The sequence below is a fragment of the Cyanistes caeruleus genome, chromosome 30 (assembly GCF_971803275.1).
Source record: "Cyanistes caeruleus chromosome 30, bCyaCae1.hap1.1, whole genome shotgun sequence".
NCBI classification, from domain to species: Eukaryota; Metazoa; Chordata; class Aves; order Passeriformes; family Paridae; genus Cyanistes; species Cyanistes caeruleus.
The window spans coordinates 1,794,637-1,807,804 of NC_141730.1; the positions used below are offsets into that span (position 1 = coordinate 1,794,637).

The window sequence follows — 13,168 nt, forward strand, 5'->3', positions numbered from 1 at the left end:
CTAAGCCCTGCAGTGAGAGAGGTCACAGAAATGATCTCTGAACCCTTTTTGGGGGCAGTTTAGGGAAGATTTCCCAGTGCAGACTGGGCCAGGGATCGAGCAAAGCTCATCCACAAGAAACACCGATTTCCCAAGGCCTTGGAGGACACACAGCCACCTGATCCTTTGGAATCACTCAGACTCCCAAATTCCAGTGTGAGCATCCAGGGGGAATGGGAGAGTGATGTGGATTTAGTCCACAAACTCACACAGAGCCTCGATAACCAGCACAGGCAGAGAGGCCACCAGCACAGCCAGCCCTGCCAGGCTCCTGCTGCTCCTCCCTCCAGCTGAGCAAAATAATAAATACCCCCATTATTTATAATGGGGGTATAAATATAAATATATTATATATATTTAATACATATATTAATATATATTAAATATATATTTAACAATATATGTTAATATATATTTATAATATAGATATAAATATAGATATAGATACAGATATAAATATAAATATAAATATAAATATAATATATTTATTAAAAATAATAAAAACCCCCATTAGTGCAAAATACAAATAAACACACAGAAACCCTCCAGCAACTTCAAACAAGGCCTAAAAGAAGCTTAAAGTCCAACACAGAATTTCTCAGACTCACCAGCAGCAAGGGAAGCTGAACTCAAATCATATCCTTGTCATAATTATGTGCTTAATATTTGCAGGTGCTTTTTGTCATCTTGCCTGGTTAATGGTGAAATTGGAGGAATAGAAACACTTTAATGGGATGAATAAACATGAGGCAGGGCTGCAGCACGGGCAGGAGCAGGGATGGGGCTCTGCTGACAGGGTCTCAGCAGCACATCTGGATCCAGCTTTGGCTCCACAGCTGGGACTGACACAGGCCAGTGCAGCCAGACACCACCAAGGAGCCCAAATCCTCAGGGAAATTGTCCTGAGCAGCAGCTCTGGACCGGCTTTGCCAGCCCCAAATTCTGTGGGAAGGGGAAGGATCTCCCCACAGCCCCCCCAGCTTAGGGCTCATACGGCTCCTGTTGTGCTTGGAATGTGATTTTTGTTACCCTGCTTCTCCTAAATTCACTGACAGGACGAGGGGGAGCGGATTCAGACTGACAAAGAGGAGGTTTAGATTGGATATTAGGAAGAAATTCTTCACTCAGAAGGTGCTGTGGCTGCCCCTGGATCCCTGGCAGTGCCCAAGGCCGGGCTGGACAGGGTTTGGAACAGCCTGGGACAGTGGGAGGTGTCCCTGGGACAGTGGAAGGTGTCCCTGGGACAGTGAGAGGTGTCCCTGGGACAGTGGGAGGTATCCCTGGACAGTGGAAGGTGTCCCTGGGACAGTGGGATGTGTCCCTGGGACAGTGGAAGGTGTCCCTGGGACAGTGGGAGGTGTCCCTGCCATGGCAGGGGTGGCACTGGATGGGCTTTTAAGTCCCTTCCCACCCAAACCACTCTGGGATTCTTTGATTCTATCAAACCAACCTGTCTAATCCACTTCAACCTGTCTAAGCTTTTCCAGATCTTTAATGACAGTTTGAGCATCTGCAGCCAGTGAGATCTGCAATGCCACTGCAAGGATTTCTTTCCTTTTTTCAATAAATATGTATCTATGTGTATATATATATATGTTTGTGTATGTGTGTGTGCATAAAACTCAGCACTGCCAGTTCTCCATGGCTGCACAGCTTTTCATTGGGATTTGAGCTTCCTAAACAGCAACCCATATTTCAGAGCCTATTAATAGCCACTGCTGCCAAATTCCCCTTCTCCTGTTTTGAAGAATCCACGAATTTTGCTTCCCTTGCAGACCTGTTGTTTTTTCCCTGGACCACACACCTGAATTGTGGTGACAATTTATAAATCTGGTTTTAATGGTCCTGAGCTGCCTTTGAGTTCCAGAGATCTGTGGAGGACTGGGGGAGTGTGAGTTGGACATCAAACCCACGCAGGGATCAACCAATAAAGGGAATACAATCCAGGCTGGGACAAAGTTGGTGCATTTAATAATGAGATTTCTGAAGGCAGCACGAGCGCTCTCACCTGCTGACCGCGGAGCTCTGCGCCAAGCCAATATTTGCTCCTGGTCTGCAAACTCAGGGAGTTTGGGGTGCTCTGGATGTGATCATCAAGCCTTGCTGACAGCTCAATTTATCACTGGGCAGGTTTCAGCGTTTTTGAGTCGGGAGAACGTTCTCCCTCGTTGTTGCCTGAGTTTTACTCCTGGTGAAAAATCTCCGGCGAGATTCCCGGCGACAGCTCCCTTTGCATTCCTGGCGCACACTCAGCCAGCCAAGCAAGGCTGTAAATAATTGAGCACCCATCATTCCCTTTGCAGTCCCCAGCAGAACCAGCCTGCTTTGCTCTCAACAGCAAATATTTAGTGAGGTAATCAATCCAAGAAAAAAATCTTAATTTGGATAAGAAAATTAAATGTTTTTCCCAGATCTTCTATCTGATTATCTCTGGCATCCATCCTGCTGTTCTCAGGGTAGGTGCTGTACCAGGAGATAATTATGAGGATCACAGAAGCAGTTCAATTAACTGCAGCTAATGCTTCTTATTAGCATTTTGCTGGAGCTTGTGGAGTTTTTCAGCTGAAACAGATAAACAAGCTCAAACATTCGCATAGGAAAGCTCAGACAAAAACAGAAACAAAGGGCCAGGGAGGCTGTCAGGGAAAGCCCAGAGCAGCTCAGGAGAGCAGGGACTGCCTGCAAACCCTGGGATCTCACAGCTCTCGGGGCGTGGATGCAGTGCCTGGGTTTTGGAGCTGTAGCACCCGGCCAGGAGCACACACAGGGCACAGCTGGGAGCTGCTGCCAGCTCAGAAATGGGACAGGATGGGACATCCTCAGGGATGGCCCTCAGCCCACTCAGCTCCTGCTCCAGGAACTCCTGTCCTTGGGCTCAGGTGTGGGCACTGCTGCTCCTGTGCTCCTGCAGGAGCCGGTTCCCCAAGGAGCTGTGTCTCCAGAGCGTTCTCCCATCACCCCTGATCTGCTCTGGAGCGTGGGGAGCCACCTCAGCGACAGGCAGCACCTGCAGGATGCCAGGAGGACACGGCATTTCACATCTCCTGGGCCTGGGGACACCTGGGCTCACACATCTCCATTTGCAGGTGCAGTTTCAGCCCACAGGACACCCCAGGAGCGTCCCCAGGGTCGGTGCCTGACTGAGACAGACAAACCCAAACCCTGCTCCCAGTGGGGCTGTTCCGTGCTCAGCAGCCTCTGACTGCAGCTTCAGCCCAAGGCAAAGGTGCAGATCCTTGCCAGCATCCAAATCCGTGTCCTCAGCTTCCACATCTGCTCTCCAGGCTGCCCTGGCTGCCTTCCCTTCCCTGTCACCTCCTGACAGGCTGCTCTCTACACCTCCCGTGGCCCAGGGCCAGCAGCCAGAGAGGTTTCTCCACGTTCAGGGTTTTATTCTGGTGTAGTTTTACCCCTCAGGGCTGATTTCCACCACCTGATGAGGGCAGGTGGGGTTGCAGGTGAGATGTTTGGTGTTTGACCAGCAGTGCCTCCACTCCTGAGGCTGATCCTGCAAACCAAAGCTCTCCAGCCCTTCCTGTCCCCGAGACTCCATGAATTATCCAGTCTTTGAAATGAGACAACTTCATGGCTTTTTACTTCCAGTTCCCTTCCAATCCTCTCTAATTATTTTTTCCTGGTTTCCTTGACCTGATTCTCTCTGTGCCTCATTTCTCATCCTCCCTGGTGCCGGCAGAGCTGGGGTTGGTTGTCCTGGAGCTCCAGGGCCTGGCTGTTTCCACGCACAGTCCTGTCAGTACAAATACCTTGGAATCATCCTGGCAGCTCTTCCCAGGCTGCTCCATCCTCAGGGATAGCCCAGCCTCACGTCTGGCCCCGGCAGCACACGGCTGAGAACCTTTGCCAAGCCCTGGGTGATGGCAGCGAGGCAGAGCCATGTCCTTGTGCCACTTCCAAAGGCTCGGGAATCGCGGGAGCGGCTGCGAGGGAGAGCACAAAGCACAGCAGGTCCCATCTGTGCCCTGCCCGAGCTGTCCTGGCAGGGGCACCGAGGCATCCAGGGCAGAGGGAACACCCCAACCCCTCCCAGGGTGGGACTGGTGCTGTGCCAGGGCTGCTGGGATGCTGCACCTCCAGGACAGGCACCTCCCCAAGCTCAGGCCCACCCAGCATTTCCCGCTATGACAAAGGCTGAAGAGGCTTTGTGGCCACCTGGGAGCTTGGATGTGCCCAGAGTTTGGATGTCACAGGGATTGGATGTGCTGGGGAGCCCTGTGAATTCAGGATTTGGGATTCCTGCGTTCCCCATTGTACAAATCACTTCACAGGACGTGAGGGGAGCAGATGAGGAAGGACAGGGCTCCACGAGTCCATCCCCAGCTCTGGAACGGGCTCTCGCTGTGCACAGTCCCTGCCTGGAGCACACAGCAGGCTCTGCTCTCATTAAAGATAATAACCCACCTCGATTAACACTTGTGGGGCCTGTTCCCTGCACACCCACGACAACAGAGCAGCTGATATCAGGCACTCAGCAGAGCGCAGAGCTGAGCCAAGACAGAAATAGCCTTTTCTTGCCACATCCCCTCCACCCTAATCCCCCTGGGCTCAATCCACGCTGGAACCAGGGAAGGTCTGAGGGAGCTGGGAGCTTGTGAGAGATCCCAAAGCATCGTGGAATCAGTGAACTCCTGCAAAAACACCAAAGGACTCAGCCAGCTAAAGCTGACCCAGAGGTTTCAGGCTTGAGGGGGTTGATTGCAGCTCCATCTCCGAGGGAATGAATTCCTTACCAGGTGAAGAGCTGTCAGTGGATGATGCAGAGCCAGGCTGCCAGGCAGGGACTGCAGAGCTTTATCATAAATGATGGGCATGGGTTTTCCTGATGGGAATTCTCTCTCACAGACACGAATAAAGATTCCAAACAAACCCACGTCGCTCCAGAGAGGACTGGGAATGTTTCTAGGAGGAATTCTGGCGTGGAGATCCACGGATGGCATCAGTCAGGTGGGGAGCAGAGCAGAGGAGGTCCCAGGGAGAGGCCAGCTGCAAATCCTCGCTGTTCCTCACAGATTCCATCAGCTGCAGCCGAGTGCCAGGGAGCCAGGAGTGGGAACAGCCAGAGCCGAGCTCAGCGTGTCAAACCAGCCACCAGGGAGTGGATAAACCCCGGGATAATGGACAAATTAGCAATTGTTCGGAGCAATTAGGATACAAGTGGCTTCAGAGGACATTGTGACAGCCCATGGCAGTGCAGGGAGTGGTTCTTACGGGCAGAAAGGGTTGATTTGGAGGCTGGGAAGATGTGGAGGTCAGACACACCCGGATCTGGAAGGAGCAGGGACCATTTCACAGGAGGTGGTTCCTGCCCGAGGATCCCAAAGGCACAATGACAACACCAGTGACTCCTTTAACCCCTGGGGCTGCTCTCAGCAATTCCCCCCTCACCTCGATGGGGGCAAACCCAAGCCCCAGGTGAGTTTGCAGCAGCTCTGGGGCTGCCACCTGCAGAGCAGGTATTCCCACTCCTCTCTTCCAGAGCAGGATTTTTTCCTTTCTTAAAGGTGTTGTCTCAGAGGTGCTGCCACCATGGGCTCTGCTCTGGCACCAGCCGGAATTTGTCCACGATGGGAGCGACTTCTGCCATCTTCCCACGCTGCAGCACCCACAGAAAGCCAAACATGAATTTGGGAATCACTCTAAAACCCTACAGCTTGGTTTGGACCTGTGACCAAGCCACACCACCCTCAATACCTGCTGGCTCTGCAGGTCCCCAGTGCCTGAGGGCAGTGATTTGGATCGTTTTCCTGCTTTTGTCCACCTTTCCCAGGAGTTTCTCAGAGTCCAGATGCCCCAGGGGTGCAGCAGGATCTGTTTTTCCCCCAGACATTTTGGAGAGCATCACCCTCCCAGCCCAGCCCTCCACAGTCAAATATCCTTGGGATGCCTCCGAGCAGCATCCCTTACCCCCAGAGCTGCCAAAGCAATGGGAAGTCCCTTGAAGAGAGGTTTGATGTGGCAGCTTGGAGCTGATAAGCCATTGATTTCTTCTCCTTTTTGGGCTGGAGGAGATTGTCAGCCCAGGGAGACGATAGCGAGGCAGGGATGATAACAGCACAGGCTGCTGGAGGATCCTGGCAGGCAGCCCCTGCAGCCCAGGGTGGGATGTCCAGACAAAAACACGCTTCAATTTCTCTTCCCAGACCGAGACATCCTAGATAAAACCCTTATCTGGCCTTCTCTCCAATCAATGAGATGCTTCAGCCTCGCTCAGAGCGCGGCAGGGCAGCAACAGCTTTATCAGGCCGGGCAGGGATGGGGAGTTTGTCCCCCCAGAGCTGCCTCGGTGTGTCCCTGGCACGGTGGCACTGCCAGCCTGCAGCTCCAGGGAGGATGAGGATGCCAACCCAGCCCAGCCCGGAGATGCCTCCACGGGGAATTCATCGAGGCAAAGGTAAAAACTCCCTGAGCTCACCTGGGCTGCCCTCAAACATTTCACTGCCGGGTTTCTGACTCCCCCAGACACCTGAAACCTCATTTCCAGCCCTTTCCCGGCTGCCTTCGAGCAGGAGAGGGCAGCAAATCGCTCCTCTGGAAGGAAGGGAAAGCAGATCGGGAGAGCACGAGGTCTCCATTTGGGGATGTTTTGCTGTTTGCTGTGGAAATCTTCAGTCGGAATAATTTTCTGTTGCTCTCGAGGGCTTGCTGCAACCAAAATGTTTGGATCTGTTCCCAGCAGATCCTCCCAAATTCGGGCTTTTGAAAGGATGTGATGCAGATGATGCTCAAGTTTTGGGTCCCAGACACCAGTCCCTGACCTAAACTGGTTTTTACAGCTTTGTGCTTCCATCTCCACCAGTAAATTCGGGAATGTCAGATATTCCCTGCCACAGGGGCTGTGTCATCCTCGGTGCTGCAGCATTTGAACAGTTTTCAGCCCGTTTTCAGCCGTGCCATGAATCCACCTCTCAAACAATTTCCAGGCACAGAGAAGGGACCATTCCCAAGGGGTTCTTGCTGGTTTCCTCCCAATATCCAACCTAAATTTTCTCTCTTTCAGTTTGAAGCTATTCACCCTTGTCCTGTCACCTCTTCTCTGGTCCAAAGTCCCTCTCCAGCTCTCTAGGAGCCCCTTCAGGCACTGGAAGGGGCTCTAAGGTCTCTCTGGAACCTTCCTTTCCCCAGGTGAACACCTCCAGCTCTCCCAGAGCAGAGGGGCTCCAGCCCCGGCATCCACTCTGTGTCCTCCTCCTCTCATTCCAACAGCTCCAGGTCCTTCTGGAGCGACACATCCTGGGATTGCTGAGTGCTGCCATCCTCTCTGTGGGATCTCAGCCCTACAGACACCCCACTGACCCCACAGCCAAGCCTCATTCACCCTCCATGCCCCGCTGGGATGAGTTTCCCAAATCCCACTCCTCTTACTTGCACGTTTCCCCAAGACAACCTGAAAAACTAAAAGAGAAAATAGAAAACCCCGAAAGTTCAACTGAAAGTACTACAGAACCTTCCTGGGTGGGAGCAGCTGAAAATAGAGCTGCCTGCACACACCCACCCCCCCGGCTCGTGCTTCCAGAGCCATCCCCAGCTCCTGTGTTTTTATTTATAGCCCAGCAAAGCCCACTCCCCTCGCCAGGAGTGGGGATTGTGTCTGCTCAGCACGGGCAGGCAGAGGCACAAACCCACCAGGCAGTGTGAGCTCATTTTCCCCCCTGGAATTCCTCCTGAGCAGCAGCAGCAGGTCCCAGCCAGCCCAGAGGGACTGCTCACAGCAGGGAAACACCCCTCAAATCCAGGGAAAAGCCAGCTCGAGGCACACAGGTGGTTGGAAACATTCCCGAGGCCAGGGCTCCTCTGGTTTAGGCTGGAGCCAAGCTGAGGAGTGCAGCTGATCCCTGGATGAAGATCTGGGCTGTCCTGCCAGCTCCGAGGGGCAGATTTGCAGATCTGCAGAGCAAAGCAGTGCTTAGAGCTGAGCCCAGGCTCAGCAGGGCCCGGGGGTTCGTAGGTAAGCGCCAGCTCTGGCAGTGTCGTTGCTGTTGTCACTTTATCAGCCTGCTGCAATCTGCTTTTCTGCTATATTTGCCTGTTTATAATTAGCCCGCTGGGTTTGCTGTTCTCCCAGTTTTCTTATCTGGTTCCTGACAGTTTTTGAGATGGCTCCATCTTAAATCTATCCTGTGCTTTAAGAAAAGAAACTCTTCTCGAGCTCCCTTTGAAGCTCAGCACGCCGGGGAGAGTGCCAGGAGACAGGCTTTGCGCTCCGAGAGAAAGGGACAATTAGGTGGCAGCAAACATTTAATTATCAAATGGATTGGTGCTTCTTACACTGCCTGGAGTTAAGCAGGTGCCTCACACGCAGGATCCTTCAAATATCAGATGTGAGGAGGCTTTGAGAGCTCACCCAAACGAGCTGATGAACACATTGAGGCTGTGAATGAAGCAGGAGTTTTCGGCACGAGGCTGGGAGAGGAGTTCACACCTGCAGGGAGCAGCTTCCCAGGTCACTGCGGGACCTGCTCCTGCCTGCAAAATCCTCCATCCATGCCACTCACCAGCACCCTGCTCATTCTGGGGATGCCCAAACCCATTTCCCTTCACTGGAGTGAGCTGAAGCCACCAGAGCTGTCTTGTCCTGCTCATGGGGCAGTGGAAAAGACACTTGGGACCCCTCAGCTTGTGCAGAATCCTTCGCCAGGCTGTGCTGTGCAGGGTGGAGCAAAGCTGGGGGAGAAGCTCTGATCATCCTCACGCGGCCAGCGGGAGGTCAGGCTCACCTGGGATATTTCCCTGGATGCTGAGGGGAGAAATCCCAGCGCCAGGATGGAGAGGAGATGTCACAGATCCTCCCTGTTTCGAGACAAGGCTGACAGAGCTCTCAGGAAAGCTGTAAACAAAACCAGAGGTATTCCAGGAAAGCAGGAGCATGATCCAGATACAAAGCAGGAAATGGAGGCACAAAACTCCCTGCGGCTCCCTTTCATCCCAGGATGATCTTAGAGGTCTTTTCCAACCTAAAAAATTCCGTGTTTGTGTCTTGGACATCTCAGCACCAGGGGCCACAGCACCACTTTGTCCCTGTCCAGCCTGTCCAGGTGACAACCCCTGAGCCTGCAATTCCAGCAGGAATCTTCCTGAGACCTTCACCAAGCACCAGGCAGGAATCTTTGCCAACAAAAAAAGAGCTTCTCCCACTCTCCAGCCTCAGTTGCCCCCTCAGCTCTGCCACTCCAGACTCCCCCAGGACTGACCATCTGCACCAGGGCCAGGCCAGCCCTGGGAAATGGGAAAGAAATAAAAGGATTGATTAAAGCAGACCGGGGGCTGTCAGAACCACTTCCTAATGCAATTTCCCAAACATTTCATGGTTCATCTGGGAATTTCTGTTCTCACATCTTGCAGGGAACAGCACATCCCCAAGACAGAGGGACAGGCCTCATACTCAGCCTCATAAATCCATGCTGCCTTCCCGAGTCTCATCCTTCAGGAACCCCATGTCCCCTCCTGCATTTCCTTTTTTCCAGACTCAGGATGTATTTCAGGTGCTCCAGCCCATGCCTGTGGTCTCCTTGCTCCTACCAAAGCTGTCCCTGTGTTGGAACCCCAGCTCCATCATTCCAGGCTGAGATCCTGTCCTGGGTGGTGTGTGCCAGCTCCCTGGAGCCGTGCTGCTGCTCTGCTCCGTGGATGCCAAAGCTGAGGCCTCCTCCCTGCCCCAGCTCTCCTGTACATGGTGAGGCAGCAGGTTGAACTATTTCCAGATCTGCTGTTGTTTGGAGGCAGAGAGAGGGTTTGGGTTTGGTTTTTTTTTCTCCATTAAGTGTCAACTTGGGTTTTACAAATCCCACCAAATACCTCCCTCCTGATGGAACAGCAGGGCCACGAAGATGGGGAAGTGTCTGGAAGGGAAAGGTCCGGAGTGGCTGAGGGCACTTGGTTTGTGTAGCTGGAGAAGAGAGAGGGGAGACTCCTCGGGGGCTGCAGCTTCTCCTGAGGGTCAGCTCTGCTCTGTGACCAGGACAGGACCCAGGGAGTGGCTGGAGCTGTTTCAGGGAGGTTTAGGTTGGACATCAGGGAAAGGCTCTTTCCCCAGAGGATGCTGGCACTGCCCAGGCTCCCCAGGGAATGGGCACAGCACCGAGGCTGCCGGAGCTCCAGGAGTTTGGACAACACTCCCAGCACAGGTGGGACTGTTGGGGTGTCTGTGCAGGGCCTGGGGTTGGACTCGAGGGTCCTTGTGGATTCCTCCAGCTCAGAATATTCTGTGATTTCAATGCTTGGCCTCCCCTTCAAATTTCCAAACCTTCCCAGCCAGTTCCTCTTCACCACCTCCCAGGGAAGACCCCAAACACAAGCCCTGCCTTCCAGGTGCTTTCAAACCTGGTTTTTCAGCCCAAATCAAACTTGTCTGAGGCTCGAGGGCCCAAATGGGCTCCTGCTGCTGTGGTTTCTCCCCCGTTTGCTTTCTGCTGGTTCAGACACACGCAGTTCCCAGAGAGCCAAATCCCTTGGAGACGCAGCAAGGGAGCCTTGCTCATGGCTGGAGAGTGCAGCTGAAGCAAGGCATTAATTCCACTTACAGGATGAAATTGGCAGCAGAGCAACTGAATTTTCCGTCCAGCTCTAAAGTGCTCTCAAAGTGATCTAATTTATCACTGCGGCAGCAGCAGCAGCCATTCAAAGGCCGCCCCAGCTCCCTGCCTCTGCCATGGCGTGAGGAGATGACTTCAGCAGCAGATGGATCCAAGTTCTTTGTCTGGCTCCAGCTCCTGGGTCCTCACCAGACCTCGGCTCTGGCAGACTCAGGCCTGGGTTTTGTGCTTCAAACCTCCACAGGAGGAGGGGAAATGGCCTGGGACTGCGCCAGGTCGGACATCAGGAGGAATTTCTTCATGGAAAGGTTTGGAGTGCCCATCCCTGGGGGTGTTCAAGGAAGGCGTGGAGGTGGCACTAAGAGCTCTGGGCTGGGGATGAGGTGGGCGTTGGTCAGAGGTTGGACTGGATGGTCAGGGAGAGCTTTTCCAATCTAAATGATTCCATGACTCAGTGATTCTTGGAATCCATGATCTGCTCTGAGGGGATCATCACCAGCGAGGCTCTGGGTTGGGCACCAAGGAGCTCTCGGTCCTGTGGGGTTGTGAGGGGTGAAATCTCTGTTCCTGCCTCTTTCCTGGAAGCAATGAAGATCCACGTGGGGAGTCTCTGTCTCTGGGAGCAGCCAGAATCCATCCCAGCAGAGATGGGTGTGCCCAGGATGTGCCACCTGCCGAGCCTTGAGGGCACTTGTGGGTACAAGCAGCCACAGGCAGGGAGGTGACACTGGAGGTGGCCTCAGCACTGGGGTCCCTTCATGGCTTCACCTGGGGCTGGCAGGACTCAGCTCCCCCTTCACATCTCTGCTGGCTGTCCCAGGTTCTCAGAACAGGGAAACACATCTAAACCTGCACAGATTAGATAAACCCACAAAAATGCACACACAAACCCCACATAAACCCACAAACCCCCATACAAACTCCACACAAACCCCCAAAATTCCACATAAACCCACAGAATCCCCCATAAATCCACACAAACCCACAGCACCTCACACAACCCCCTAAAACCCACAAATCCCCACATAAACCCCACATAAACCCACAAACCCCCATACAAACCCCACACAAACCCACTAAATTCCACGTAAACCCACAGAATCCCCCATAAATCCACACAAACCTGCACATAAACTCACAGCACCCTACACAACCCCCTAAAACCCCACATAATCCCACACAAAACTCCATATAAACCCACAGAACCTACACAGAAAATCACATAGGCCCACACAAACCCACAGAAACCCTACACAGACCCCCATAAACACACATAAACCCACACAAACCCCACACAAACTCACAAAATTCCACATAAACCCACAGAATCCCCCATAAATCCCACACAAACCCCCACATAAATCCACAAAAACTCACATAGGCCCACACAAACCCACAAAACCCCACATAAACTCATAGCACTCTACACAAACCCCCCACATAAACTCACAAAACCCCACATAAACCCACACAAACCCTACACAGACCCCCACAAACACATGTAAACCCATACAAACCCACAAAATTCCACATAAACCCACAGCAAATTACACAACCCCCTAAAACCCCACATAATCCCACACAAACCCCCACATAAACCCACAGAAACTCACATAGGCCCACACAAACCCACAAAACCCCACGTAAACTCACAGCACCCTACACAAACCCCTAAAACCCCACATAATCCCACACAAACCCCCACATAAACCCACAAAACCCCACATAAACTCATAAAACCCCACATAAACCCACAAAACCCTACACAAACCCCCACATAAACCCACAGAAACTCACATAAACCCACATAAAACCTACACAGACCCCCACACACGTAAACCCGCACAAACTCACAGAAACCCCACATAGACCCCCCACAAACACACATAAAACCACACAAACCCCACAAAAATCCCCAAAATCCATCACAAACCCCCTGTCTCCGCAGGTTCCATCACCTTGAGGGACCCCACAACACCTGCAAGTCATCTCTGCACAGATCAGCCTCATCAGCCTCAGCCTTGTTGTAATTAGGAGCTGTTTAAGCCTCGGGTTGAGGCTTCAGTAATGGGTTTGAGGGATCCAACTCCACCACAACACCGCTAATGACACTCTGTAATTAGCAAATATGCAAAGGATCTCATTTTGGGGAGTTTCCTGCGGCTCTTTTGGACAAGGGGAAGTTGTGGGATGGTGGAGGTGGGATCAAGGGCCAGGGCACAGGGAATGGATTCCTGTGGGAAGGGAGGGAGAGCTGGGATGTTGGGAAGGAATTCCTGGCTGTGAGGATGGTGAGGACCTGGCTCTGGTTATCCCATGGCTGCCCCATCCCACATAAACCCACAGAATCCCCCAGAAAGAACCCAAGGCCTGCTTGGAGCAAGCTGGGATAGCAGAAGGTGGCCCTGCCATAAACTCCGTGATCTTTATGCTCCCCAGCCCATTCCCTGATTCCCTGACTTTAAGAGGATGCCAAACTCCTTTTTTATGTGTTCAAGCTTTCATTTAACCTCCCTCATACTTAGGATTTTAGCTTTTATATTTTTCAAATCCTGTACTGCATTAGTGTGTAACTCCGAACT

The 13,168-nt window shown here is 52.6% G+C and overlaps 1 long non-coding RNA gene across 4 annotated transcripts; it reads right to left on the bottom strand.

The window, feature by feature from the left end:
- Positions 1 to 1,986: 1,986 nt before the first annotated feature.
- LOC147648799 (uncharacterized) lies at positions 1,987 to 12,882 on the bottom strand. Of its 4 annotated transcripts, none has more exons than XR_015279912.1 (2): positions 12,545 to 12,882; positions 1,987 to 11,435 (listed from the first exon to the last, which is right to left on the bottom strand). It is a non-coding gene; the product is annotated as an uncharacterized LOC147648799 (long non-coding RNA). The 4 variants fall into 4 exon arrangements; XR_015279909.1 differs by having other exon boundaries at positions 12,520 to 12,882; XR_015279911.1 differs by having other exon boundaries at positions 12,441 to 12,882.
- Between the last annotated feature and the right edge of the window lie 286 nt (positions 12,883 to 13,168).